This window comes from Lygodium microphyllum, chromosome 10 (assembly GCF_053477565.2).
Source record: "Lygodium microphyllum isolate KBCC chromosome 10, Lygodium_microphyllum_v1.1.10, whole genome shotgun sequence".
Classification (NCBI taxonomy): domain Eukaryota; kingdom Viridiplantae; phylum Streptophyta; class Polypodiopsida; order Schizaeales; family Lygodiaceae; genus Lygodium; species Lygodium microphyllum.
In genome coordinates, this window is record NC_141144.1 from 77,950,785 (window position 1) to 77,965,296 (window position 14,512).

The window sequence follows — 14,512 nt, forward strand, 5'->3', positions numbered from 1 at the left end:
CCAACTAACCAGATACATGATCTACACTCTACCTACGCTTCCTATTGCCAGCCTTCGCCCATCAAATGATGCACCGAGCAAAGAGATAAAAAATTAGTCTTTCTCTCTCCTCCCTCTCTCTCCTACATAGAGGCAATTCATGTGTAAGAAATCAAGAAGAGGGGCTCAAGGATGCTTGTTGTCGGATTGCTCCAAGAAAAGAGGAGGTCGAGAAAAGAGGTTCAGTACTGAAGAATGGTTGCTGGTCGGTCCGTGGGCTGCCTGGAATACTTATTAGAAAAACTTGCAACACACAAGACACGCGGTATGCTCCAATTTTATGAAAAATTTTACTTACTTTTGTTGTTTCATGGTCCAAATGTTGTTCATATGCAATGAATTTTTATTTGAATCTTGTTTGCATCATGTTTGAGGGCTATAACTACAAAAATACAGAACTCGAAATAATTTAGAGCTGCTATTAATTCTTTAAAACCCGTAAAATGTCATTTTTGATGGAAATTAGTGGTTTTTCTCGATTTTGAGTTGGAAAAAGGAGTGGAAATGGGATTAACTCAGAGAAAATTTTAAGTTTCAGTCAAAAAAATAAACCAACACAAATAAATAAGAAAATACCTATTTTCCATTAATAATAAATAGGAAACAATAGCAAAAAATAAAGAAAACTGGGGTTTTTCGCTCAAAAACATGGAAAAATAAGATTTATGTGCGTGAATGTTTGGCAAGGTTAAAGCATGAGGTGAAGCCTCAGTTTGGCCTCATCCTTTGTGTTATAGTACGTGTTTATTAGTTTTTTCATTAAAAAATGATATAAAACAACCATTTACACCTATGCACCGCAGCAACATCTAAACGCTATCGTATTGCTGCGCATTCGAGGTGTGAAAACCACCCAAAAGTTGTGCATGAGATTTGTTACTTTGTACATATTTTGATGTAGACGTTGTGCTTTGCTTTGCTTGAACATTTTTCTTTCAGTTGGTTCATGTTCAACTTTACAGAAGAAACAAGCGTAAGTTTCCTTAAGAGGTGAACTGTTTTTCCTCACAACTGAGAATGGAACGGTGGATATCTTGTTTATCCATCTCTTTCTACATTATACATACTTGATGCTCACACAGCAGGTTGTTATTGTTTTGCCATTGATCCAACTGGGAGGTGCTTTGCAATGGGGAGTGCAGATGTTCTTGTGAAATGCTTTGTGTTCATACTTTTACCAAGCTTGAAGCAAAGCAAAAGACCTAGAGTTGAAGGGACATGCAACGTGAAGAGGAAAAGATGCTGCCTTTCTGTGTGTGTAAGAGAGGAAAGTGTGGCTAAATAAGTGGGTTTTTTTTTTGGTTTATAATGCAGGTAAAAGAGGGGAATTTTAAAAATCTAAAGAGGGCGGGACAGAAAAAGAGGTGAAGACTAATCTAGGAAAAAGAAGACAGAGTATTCGAAAAAAAAGAAGGCGCAGAGAACAAGTGAGGAGGAACAGAGCATGGAAAAAGAGAAGAAAAAGTTGTCCACTGGGTGTGTGTTCTTCGGAAGGTCTTTGAGTCTCGATTAAATGCCTGAGGAAGAAGGAATGCAATGCAGGAACAAAATGAGGAAGAAAGGCAGAAAAGCCATGTTCGATTTGCAGAGCAATGCGAAGAATTGTACTTTGCTTGCGATCAGAGGGCAATACAGGCAACTCAATAACGAAAACAGGGAGTTGAAGAGGAGTTTCAGAATTGCCAGATTGACATAACAAGCATAAGAATGTCGCATGTTTGGATGGATTCACCACGCTATAATGTGCTCAATTCTTGATGCTCTCCGAGATAAATGAAATCAGTTTTTTTTTCGCACGGTTGGACTGGTTCTTTATGCTGTAATTCGTCGTATTGTTGATGTATTTTGCGAGGCGTTTCAATATAGAAACGATGCACTGGCCTTGATAAATTCATTTGGATTTCCGCAGTCAAATGAATGGGCACCTACCTTCAATCTCAAAATCAACAGAGAGTTCGGTTCTACAAGGCAAAGATTTCCATCTGATTTTGTTCCGCTTACGAGAGCGAGACTTGCTGGAAAGGTTTGGCATCTGTGGAGACTATTGCTGATGCTGTGAGAAAATCTGGAATCACAAAAGAAGAGCTAAGGGTTAAAGATGTCAAGCAGCTTATGGATATGCTAGTGCTGGATGGTGAGATAGAAGAGACTGTGATGGCCCATTTTTTGCTTTCCCTCCGATTGCTCCTGTTATGCCTGTGTACTCTCTCTACCATGGGGTATCTGCTCGTCTCATGATGCTAACTTCACTTCTGTAAGCAAATTTCTGCAGACGGAAGACATGATACGTGTCCCAAAACTTGGTATATACAAGGACACTGTGTTGTATCGAGGCTCACAAAGTCGGTTTTCTGAATCTTCAGCCTTCACCAGTATTCCTTGTGGAGTTTGTCCTGTTTTGCACGAGTGCACAGACAATGATCTCATTTCTCCCAAAACTTGTGTTTATTTCCAAAATTGGTTGAAATTTTAATTGAAGGTGAAGTGTATACACACACACACACACTCTCTCTCTCTCTTTTCATTAAACACACACACTCGCACACACACACTCTCTGATAAAGGCAGTCAAATCAATCTCAAGCAAAAGCAAGAAAGTCTACATGCTGGCTGAATTGAAACCTTCAAAGGAGCTCACTAGTGGGGCTTGGTACACAGATAACGAGTTTGATTCAGAGTTTATAAGTGTCCTGAAGCTGCATTGTGTGGAGTTAGTATTGAAACAAGGTTTGACATCCACCATAATATATGCATGTGGATCTGTTGGAGTTGAAAGGCTTCTCACAAACTAAGCGGTTTATCAGATGAACATGACAAATTGCAGAAAAGGATAATGGTGTAGTTCATGTGTATAAAAAGCTTTTTGAGAGAAAGGAGCGAGCTTTTGACATCTTTGCAAGTTGTTATGCTGAGCGTCGGGCACCTCGAATTCTAAGTATTTGAAAAGCTCTGGGACATGGATTGTGATCTTTAACGGCTGAAAGAACTGAAAGGCAACATTCATCAATGAAGACCATACTCTTGGAAATTTTCTTTGAAATGTATATATGATCTATGCATTCAAGAGGCTGCTCGGATTTCTTTATCTTGAATCTTGAAACTCTTATTGATAGAAATAAAACAGAGTCCTGACATTATTTTCTCATCTTGTTTATTCATCTGTTCGATCTTTTATCCTGAAATTTATCAAGGTCTTCTGAAGACGCGACTTTGCTTTCACAAACCCTTACGCAACATTGCTTTCACAAACCCTTTGACATCTGAAAGCGTCGCAGAAATTTCAGGATGGGAGATACTTCAGTCTCTATTTCAGCTTCTTCTACAGTTCCAGCTGCCTCTACTTCAGCTCCATCAATGACTGCTGCGTCAAGTACTTCAACGGAGGATCTAAAATAGATTTTGCAGAATATGTCCATGTATATGCAGCTCCAAAATTAGCAAACACAATTGTATATGCAGCAGCAACAACAATTGCATCAACAACAGTTGTCTCAGCAAAGGCAACTCTATTCAGAGCAAGAGAATGCAAACAGCGCGACTAAGGCTATTGAAGCAGTTGAGAGTGAGAAGAAGCTATTTGACGGACGTAATGTTTCAGCATATTTGAAGACATATGAGATCAAGATGGGGTTTTTTGGAGTTCCTGCTGGACTTATGAGTAAGTACTTCCTTCGTCTTGTCACACCTGCTTTGAGGACAAAAGTGACTGATCTTTTTATTCAAAATACACATTGGCAAGATTTTAAGAAGGCCTTGAAAGAAGAATACTTCCTTGAGGACTTTGGTATGGCTACTCGACAGTCATTCCGAGAGTGGGTCTACATGCCAAACAAAGGTCTCGCTGCTTCGGAGTTGATTCGACAATTCGAAGAGAGGTATAGTCAGCTTGATGCCATTGAATAAAGAGCATTGGATGTTGAAAAAGTTGAACTTTTCTTGCAAGCTGCAGATCCTGCTCTTCAAGAAGAATTGGGTGAGCTTCTTGAAGATCGTACGAAGCCTATGGGTCTTAAAACTGATTGGCAGGATACTCAGGATGCAGTCTCGGCTTTGACCAAGAGGAGGATATGGAAGACTCGCCTACAGAATGGTTCCATGACACCTACACCATTATCAGCTCCTATGCCTACTTCTATCCCTGTTATTTCTTCTCCTCCTCAGCTAGTTTCTTGGCCTATGCCAGTGCCTACTGTTTCTACTCCACCTATTCCTCCTACTCCACGACCGATGCCTACACCTTCTGCTCCAAAACCATCCGCTCCATCGGTGCCTACCTCTATTGATGACATAATCAAAGGCATCACAGATTTGACACTTGAGTCAGTCAAAGCGGAGTTAGTGGGAAAGTTGAAGGAGCAGTTTGCTTCAACTGTGCCTACTACTTCTTCTAGTGCTCCTACTGCACCTAGGAGTGCTCCTAGTGCACCTAGGAGTGCTCCTAGTGCACCTAGGAGAGATCGGAGATGTATTTGGTGTGATAGTACGGAGCATCAGCATTGCAGGGATTGTGACTCTTTCCAGGATGCAAGGAGGCAGAATTTGGTATATTGGGGCCAAGATGGTAAGATTTGGTTGACTGAGACAGGAGCTCCACTTGCTACCAATTTTGGTAAAGGTGGAATGAAGAAGTTAGTGGAGGACATAGCTGCGCGTACTTCTTATGTGACAGCTAAAGGTGATGCTTCTGCATATGGAGTACAGATTGAGAAGGGATCAGAGACTCAGTCAGCGTTATGGACTTATGCTATGGAGACTGCAAACAAGGGGAAAATTCAGCAAACTGTTTTGACTAGTGCAGGCTCTAGCATCAGATCAGAGACAGGTTGGGACTCGCCTGTTGACAGGTACTCTATTTATGCTTATTTGGCTAAATCTCATGGTGCAGATGTACTTGTTGAGGAGAAGCGTAAGAGGGATGAAGAAAATCCAAGTGCAGCTAAGAAGACTAGAGGGGGTGAGTTTGTTACTCCACCTACTGCAGGACCGTCTTCAAGACCAGGGACAGATCGACAGATGGAGGATGCTCAAAAGAGAGAAAAGAGGCAAGAGCCTAGAGAGAGAAAGCAGCCAGGATTCAAATTGATGTCCGATATTGAGACATCTACAGACATGAAGAAAATCTTTAATGATAAGATACTTGGCAGTGAGGTGAGTTTCACTATTTCTGAGATTTTGGGCATCTCAAAAAGAGAGTTTCAGGATCAGTTTCAGGAGGTCCTGAAGAGGAAAAGACATGGATTGGCTACCACTGATACACAGGGAGTTTTGATTGGAGAGTTGGATGAGGATGAGGATGAGGTTATGGTTGATAATGCTTCTGTTTTGCCGCAGGTAGAGAAGAGGGTTCAGCCTATGCATTATGCTGAAATTGATGAGCCTGTCATGATACCGCGTAGTCACTTTTCGCAGAGCCATTGGGCTAGGGCAACTACAGAGACGATGGTAAAGATTGGAGAGAAACAAGTGCCTTATGTTGCATTGGTTGATCATGGTTCAGAGATTAATCTCATAGTTCGTGGAGTTTATGAGAGTAACAGATGGCCTATGGATGTAGAGCATGGATGGCGTATGAGAGCCGCCAATAACACTGCAGGTGATTTATATGCTGCTTGCCCTAGTGTCAGGGTTTCTATTGGTGATGTGGAGGAGGATTTTCATTTCTTTGTGCAGGATTCATGCTCTTATCCCATAATTCTTGGTCAGCCATTCATTACAGAGATGCGCATGGAAACAAAGGTTATGGATGATGGATCTGCTTATGCACGGATTCGCAGTAAAGATGCTATGAGAGCGGTTCAGTTTATGACTGTATGTGTGAACCATGTTAGAAACAGGGATACTCTCAGAGATGCACCCTTACCCACTGTGAGGGATTCGGGTTTTCATTAGGTACCGCCGTTTCGCGAGACGACGGTGGTACAGAGCAGAGGAGATTGGAGTTCTCGCCTCCTGGCAGCGATGTTTTCTCCTCCGGTTATGTTGGGATTTCAGCAAACAGTTCAATGAGTTATCAGAAGACTTCTAAGTTGCCTAGAGCTTCCAGGCAGTATATATGCAAGAAGGAGAAAATTTTGAAAAATGCAAGAATTTTGGAGGATGATGAGCACATAGATGGGATGTATGACAGTGTGATTTGTGCAGATACGATGATAGAGATGGGTGATATGCTGAAAACTGATATGCTGAATTGTCATGGTAATGTATTAGTGCAATCCCTAGACATGTTTCATGAAATTGCAGATTTTATGTCACAGATTGAGTCAGAGGCTGAGGTTACTGAGCAAAGAGTGTTGAGTGCTGAAGAAATTCAGCAAACAGAGTTTCCAGCTGGTTTTGATCAGCTTTCAGAGAGACAGAGGGCTGAAAATTTTCAGCCAACAGAGTCTACTGTCGAAATATTTCAGCATTCAGAGTTTGGGGCTATTTCTATGCAGTCCATAGAGCAGAGGGCTGACAATATTCAGCCATTGGAGTGCAGAATTGCTGATTTACAGCAAGGTTTATGTAATGCAGAAGAGCATAATGAAGCCAGGGTTGACACGAAATACAAAACTGTGGATAAGAAGGTGAAGCCGGTTGCTGTACCGCTTCCATCTGCCAGTGATCAACAAATAGAGAGGGCTGCTAAACAGCAAATTTTGAGGAATCCGGAGCATATTGGTCATAAATTTTCAGCAGAGACACTTGTTGAATTGAAAATTGAAAATGGTGATTTCTGGTTACTCATAGAGAAGCAATGCTTTCAGGAGATGCTTGAGCGTCATGGAAGGGGATTTGCTTTTTTCCCACATGAGATTGGATGTGTGAATCTTGATATTGTTGCTCCTATGGTCATTTTTACTATTCCGCATATCCCATGGAATCTCCGACCTATTCCAGTGCCTAAAGCACACTTGCCAAAGCTGATTGATTTATTGAATGAGAAAATCAGGATGGGAATCCTTGAGCCTTCATCTGCACCATACTCAAACAGGTGGTTTACAGTTCCAAAGAAGAATGGTACTCTTCGATTTATTCAGGACATGCAGCCAGTGAACAGAGTTACTATCAGGAATGTTGGTATAGGTCCAGTTGTGGATGAGTTTGTAGAGGCATTTGCTGGACGTGCCATCTATTCTTTGGGTGATTTATATTCAGGATATGATCAGTTTCAGCTGGCTTTGGAAAGCAGGGATATAACCACCATGAGAACTCCTATTGGGCTTGTCAGGATGTGTACCTTGCCTCAAGGTGCCACTAATTCTGTTGCGCATATGATGAATCCCATGCATAAGGTCCTTCGTGATTACATACCTCAGCTTACTATGCCTTTCTTGGATGATGTGCCCATTAAAGGGTGTGCAGAAGAAGAGAAGAATGAGAGCCTAAATGAGCAGGGATGCAGATATTTTGTGGCTGATCATATTTCAGCATGTGAGAAGATTTTGGCCAGGTTAGAAGAAGTGAATTTGACACTTTCAGGGAAAAAATCTATTTTTGGAGTGAATGAGGTTGTCATTGTTGGGCATATGTGTGGATATTATGGCAGGAAACCCTCACCTGATAAGGTGAATGCTATAAGCAAGATTGCAGAGTATTGTTCTACTACTTCAGAGGTACGGAGATTCATTGGTGCTTGTGTGTTTTATATGATTTGGATACCTCATTTTGCACACATTGTAGATTGTTTGTATCAGCAGCTTCGAAAGGGGCAGAAATTCTATTGGGATGAGAGCCACACTAAAGCCATGTGGAAATTGAAGAAGTTATTGTAGAATGCTCCTACTCTCAGGAAAGCGGATTATAATTGTGATAGGCCTATTGTATTGACAGTTGAAACTAGTCCAATTGGCATAGGTTGGGCTGTGGGTCAAGATGATGCAAATGGAAATAGGTATGCTATTCGGTTTGGGGCGAAAGTCCTAAACGAGAGACAGAGGAGATATCCACAAATCAAGAGGGAGTTATTGGGGATTGTCACGGCTCTCAAATGTGACAAGGAGTACTTTATTGGAGCTTCAGTTGTGTAGAGACAGATTGCTTGCCATTGATTGGTATGATCACGAGTTGCTCTACTCCCGATATAGCCATGTTGAGATGGATTGCATACATCAAGTCATTAAATCCGGAATTTAAACACATAGCAGGGAAGGATAATCCAGTGGCAGATATGTTGTCTAGAGCCAGATATGATGATGAGGAGACTCTACTTGCAGAAGAGGATGATGCAGAAATTTCAGCCACTATGGTTGATCATGTTTGTCATGTCTATGATATTGTGGCTTTCACAGAAGAACTCTATGTTGGAGATTGGTTGCAGATTGGCAGGTACCTTAGTACACTAAGCAAAAGAGATGAATGGACAGATGGAGAGTTCAAGAAGATCAGAAGGAAAGCTTATGGTTATTTTCTCAAGGATGGATTTCTTTGGAAGCATCCGAAGAAAAGAGGCGGATTACCTTTGCGGGTTGTCTGCGATAGAGAGACACAGTTACAGGTGATGAGGGAGTTTCATGAGAGTCCTTGGGCTGGTTATAGAGGAGTATGGGCTACTTATGAGAAAATCAAGGAGAAATATTGGTGGAAAGGAATGTATAGAGATGTTTCTCACTTTGTTGAGACTTGCAGAGACTGCCAAATGTATTCAGTAGTGGGTCATCGAGATGAGCTTCATCCGACCTATCCACTATGCATTCATTATAAGTGGGTAGTTGATTTGGTTACCATGCCTATGGGTCTATGGCAGATGAGATACATTGTTTTGGCTAGAGAGGATCTTACTAATCATGTTGAGGGCAGATCTTTGAGAACGAAGACCACTAGTGCAGTGTGTAAGTTCTTATTGGAGGAAATTTTCTGCAGGTATGGTTGTGTGGGTAAGATCACTGCGGATCGTGGTGAATTGGATGCAGATGAAGCAAGGGAGTTTTTCTCTCAGCTAGGAATCAAATTGGCTCTAACCACAGCATATAATCGAGAGGGAAATGGAAAGAGTGAAAGAGGGCATCCGCCGATAGTGAAAGCATTAGCCAAATCATGCAGAGGACGGATTGGAGAATGGCCGAGACTTCTACCATTTACTTTGTGGGCTGATCATACGACTCATAGTGTTATCACAGGATATATGCCTGCAGAGTTGATGTATGGTCAGAAATCTGTTATGCCGATTGAGACTTGTGCTTTGACTTGGTCAGTTTTACCTTGGTAGGAGGATTTGACGAGAGAAGAGCTCTTAGCTCTTCGGATTCGACAATTGGAGAGGAGACCTGAGGATATTCAGCTAGCTATTGACAGGTTGAAGGTTGCTAGACTAAAGAATAAGGACAGGTTTGACAGCAGGCATCGCTTGCGGCCTAGAGCAACAGAAGAGGGAGATTGGGTATTGGTCTTTGATAGCAGCCTTGAAAATCAGCATACTGCACTTCGGAAGATGGTGAAAAGATGGTTTGGGCCATACATAGTCAGACATGTCTTTGATAATGCAACATATGAGCTGACAGAATTGGATGGAACAGTGCTTAGAGTGCCTATTGCTGGAAAAAGAATCAAGATTTTCAAGAAAAGAGATGATGAGGATTATGCATTGGAAGAATTTTCAAGAGAAGAGCAACGACAAGAAACTCCAATGGAAGAGACAGATGATATGGCTGATAATCTTGTTGATCTACCGGAAATGCATAACGAAGAGATTGATCTGTTTGTAGATCTTGATGATAATGATCCTAGGTAGTTGGCCAATCCGGAGGATGCGCAGGATTAGAGGGGGTGGATGTCGTATTGCTGCGCATTCGAGGTGTGAAAACCACCCAAAAGTTGTGCATGAGATTTGTTACTTTGTACATATTTTGATGTAGACGTTGTGTGCTTTGCTTTGCTTGAACATTTTTCTTTTAGTTGGTTCATGTTCAACTTTACAGAAGAAACAAGCGTAAGTTTCCTTAAGAGGTGAACTGTTTTTCCTCACAACTGAGAATGGAACGGTGGATATCTTGTTTATCCATTTCTTTCTACATTATACATGCTTGATGCTCACACAGCAGGTTGTTATTGTTTTGCCATTGATCCGACTGGGAGGTGCTTTGCAATGGGGAGTGCAGATGTTCTTGTGAAATGCTTTGTGTTCATACTTTTACCAAGCTTGAAGCAAAGCAAAAGACCTAGAGTTGAAGGGACATGCAACGTGAAGAGGAAAAGATGCTGCTTTTCTGTGTGTGTACGAGAGGAAACTGTGGCTAAATAAGTGGGTTTTTTTTCTGGTTTATGACGCAGGTAAAAGAGGGGAATTTTAAAAAGCTAAAGAGGGCGGGACAGAAAAAGAGGTGAAGACTAATCTAGGAAAAAGAAGACAGAGTATTCGAAAAAAAAAAGGCGCAGAGAACAAGTGAGGAGGAACAGAGCATGGAAAAAGAGAAGAAAAAGTTGTCCACTGGGTGTGTGTTCTTCGGAAGGTCTTTGAGTCTCGATTAAATGCCTGAGGAAGAAGGAATGCAATGCAGGAACAAAATGAGGAAGAAAGGCAGAAAAGCCATGTTCGATTTGCAGAGCAATGCGAAGAATTGTACTTTGCTTGCGATCAGAGGGCAGTACAGGCAACTCAATAACGAAAACAGGGAGTTGAAGAGGAGTTTCAGAATTGCCAGATTGACATAACAAGCATAAGAATGTCGCATGTTTGGATGGATTCACCACGCTATAATGTGCTCAATTCTTGATGCTCTCCGAGATAAATGCAATCAGTTTTTTTTTCGCACGGTTGGACTGGTTCTTTATGTTGTAATTCGTCGTATTGTTCATGTATTTTGCAAGGCGTTTCAATATAGAAACGATGCACTGGCCTTGATAAATTCATTTGGATTTCCGCAGTCAAATGAATGGGCACCTACCTTCAATCTCAAAATCAACAGAGAGTTCGGTTCTACAAGGCAAAGATTTCCATCTGATTTTGTTCCGCTTACGAGAGCGAGACTTGCTGGAAAGGTTTGGCATCTATGGAGACTATTGCTGATGCTGTGAGAAAATCTGGAATCACAAAAGAAGAGCTAAGGGTTAAAGACGTCAAGCAGCTTATGGATATGCTAGTGCTGGATGGTGAGATAGAAGAGACTGTGATGGCCCATTTTCTGCTTTCCCTCCAGTTGCTCCTGTTATGCCTGTGTACTCTCTCTACCATGGGGTATCTGCTCGTCTCACGATGCTAACTTCACTTTTGTAAGCAAATTTTTGCATACGGAAGACATGATACGTGTCCCAAAACTTGGTATATACAAGGACACTGTGTTGTATCGAGGCTCACAAAGTCGGTTTTTTGAATCTTCAGCCTTCACTAGTATTCCTTATGGAGTTTGTCCTGTTTTGCACGAGTGCACAGACAATGATCTCATTTCTCCCAAAACTTGTGTTTATTTCCAAAATTGGTTGAAATTTTAATTGAAGGTGAAGTGTACACACACACACACACTCTCTCTCTCTCTTTTCATTGAACACACACACTCGCATGATGGATCTGCTTATGCACGAATTCGCAGTAAAGATGGTATGAGAGCAGTTCAGTTTATGACTGTATGTGTGAACCATGTTAGAAACAGGGATACTCTCAGAGATGCACCCTTACCCACTGTGAGGGATTCGGGTTTTCATTAGGTACTGCCGTTTCGCGAGACGACGGTGGTACAGAGCAGAGGAGATTGGAGTTCTCGCCTCCTGGCAGCGATGTTTTCTCCTCTGGTTATGTTGGGATTTCAGCAAACAGTTCAATGAGTTATCAGAAGACTTCTAAGTTGCCTAGAGCTGCCAGGCAGTATATATGCAGGAAGGAGAAAAATTTGAAAAATGCAGGAATTTTGAAGGATGATGAGCACATAGATGGGATGTATGACAGTGTGATTTGTGCAGATACGATGACAGAGATGGGTGATATGCTGAAAACTGATATGCTGAATTGTCACGGTAATGTATTAGTGCAATCCCTAGACATGTTTCATGAAATTGCAGATTTTATGTCACAGATTGAGTCAGAGGCTGAGGTTACTCAGCAAAGAGTATTGAGTGCTGAAGAAATTCAGCAAACAGAGTTTCCAGCAGGTTCTGATCAGCTTTCAGAGAGACAGAGGGCTGAAAATTTTCAGCCAATAGAGTTTACTGCCGAAATATTTCAGCATTCAGAGTTTGGGGCTGTTTCTATGCAGTCCATAGAGTAGAGGGCTGACAATATTCAGCCATTGGAGTGCAGAATTGCTGATTTACAGCAAGGTTTATGTAATGCAGAAGAGAATAATGAAGCCAGGGTTGACACGAAATACAAAACTGTGGATAAGAAGGTGAAGCCGGTTGCTGTACCGCTTCCATCTGCCAGTGATCAGCAAATAGAGAGGGCTGCTAAACAGCAAATTTTGAGGAATCCGGAGCATATTGGTCATAAATTTTCAGCAGAGACACTTGCTGAATTGAAAATTGGAAATGGTGATTTCTGGTTACCCATAGAGAAGCAATGCTTTCAGGAGATGCTTGAGCGTCATGGAAGGGGATTTGCTTTTTTCCCACATGAGATTGGATGTGTGAATCTTGATATTGTTGCTCCTATGGTCATTTTTACTATTCCTCATATCCCATGGAATCTCCGACCTATTCCAGTGCCTAAAGCACACTTGCCAAAGCTGATTGATTTATTGAATGAGAAAATCAGGATGGGAATCCTTGAGCCTTCATCTACACCATACTCAAACAGGTGGTTTACAGTTCCAAAGAAGAATGGTACTCTTCGATTTATTTAGGACATGCAGCCAGTGAACAGAGTTACTATCAGGAATGTTGGTATAGGTCCAGTTGTGGATGAGTTTGCAGAGGCATTTGCTGGACGTGCCATCTATTCTTTGGGTGATTTATATTCAGGATATGATCAGTGTCAGCTGGCTTTAGAAAGCAGGGATATAACCACCATGAGAACTCCTATTGGGCTTGTCAGGATGTGTACCTTGCCTCAAGGTGCCACTAATTCTGTTGCGCATATGATGAATGCCATGCATAAGGTCCTTTGTGATTACATACCTCAGCTTACTATGCCTTTCTTGGATGATGTGCCCATTAAAGGGTGTGCAGAAGAAGAGAAGAATGAGAGCCTAAATGAGCAGGGATGCAGATATTTTGTGGCTGATCATATTTCAGCATGTGAGAAGATTTTGGCCAGGTTAGAAGAAGTGAATTTGACACTTTCAGGGAAAAAATCTGTTTTTGGAGTGAATGAGGTTGTCATTGTTGGGCATATGTGTGGATATTATGGCAAGAAACCCTCACCTGATAAGGTGAATGCTATAGGCAAGATTGCAGAGTATTGTTCTACTACTTCAGAGGTACGGAGATTCATTGGTGCTTGTGTGTTTTATATGATTTGGATACCTCATTTTGCACACATTGCAGATTGTTTGTATCAGCTGCTTCGAAAGGGGCAGAAATTCTATTGGGATGAGAGCCACACTAAAGCCATGTGGAAATTGAAGAAGTTATTGTAGAATGCTCCTACTCTCAGGAAAGCGGATTATAATTGTGATAGGCCTATTGTATTGACAGTTGACACTAGTCCAATTGGCATAGGTTGGGCTGTGGGTCAAGATGATGCAAATGGAAATAGGTATGCTATTCGGTTTGGGGCGAAAGTCCTAAACGAGAGACAGAGGATATATCCGCAAATCAAGAGGGAGTTATTGGGGATTGTCACGGCTCTCAAATGTGACAAGGAGTACTTTATTGGAGCTTCAGTTGTGGTAGAGACAGATTGCTTGCCATTGATTGGTATGATCACGAGTTGCTCTACTCCCGATATAGCCATGTTGAGATGGATTGCATACATCAAGTCATGAAATCTGGAATTTAAACACATAGCAGGGAAGGATAATCCAGTGGCAGATATGTTGTCTAGAGCCAGATATGATGATGAGGAGACTCTACTTGCAGAAGAGGATGATGCAGAAATTTCAGCCACTATGGTTGATCATGTTTGTCATGTCTATGATATTGTGGCTTTCACAGAAGAACTCTATATTGGAGATTGGTTGCAGATTGGCAGGTACCTTAGTACACTAAGCAAAAGAGATGAATGGACAGATGGAGAGTTCAAGAAGATCAGAAGGAAAGCTTATGGTTATTTTCTCAAGGATGGATTTCTTTGGAAGCATCCGAAGAAAAGAGGCGGATTACCTTTGCGGGTTGTCTGCGATAGAGAGACACAGTTACAGGTGATGAGGGAGTTTCATGAGAGTCCTTGGGCTGGTTATAGAGGAGTATGGGCTACTTATGAGAAAATCAAGGAGAAATATTGGTGGAAAGGAATGTATAGAGATGTTTCTCACTTTGTTGAGACTTGCAGAGACTGCCAAATGTATTCAGTAGTGGGTCATCGAGATGAGCTTCATCCGACCTATCCACTATGCATTCATTATAAGTGGGTAGTTGATTTGGTTACCATGCCTATGGGTCTATGGCGGATGAGATACATTGTTTT

The 14,512-nt window shown here is 41.6% G+C and overlaps 1 pseudogene; it reads left to right on the top strand.

The window, feature by feature from the left end:
* The first annotated feature begins 1,552 nt into the window (after nucleotides 1–1,552).
* LOC148030195 (uncharacterized) lies at nucleotides 1,553–11,445 on the top strand (annotated as a pseudogene).
* The last annotated feature ends 3,067 nt before the right edge of the window (nucleotides 11,446–14,512 follow it).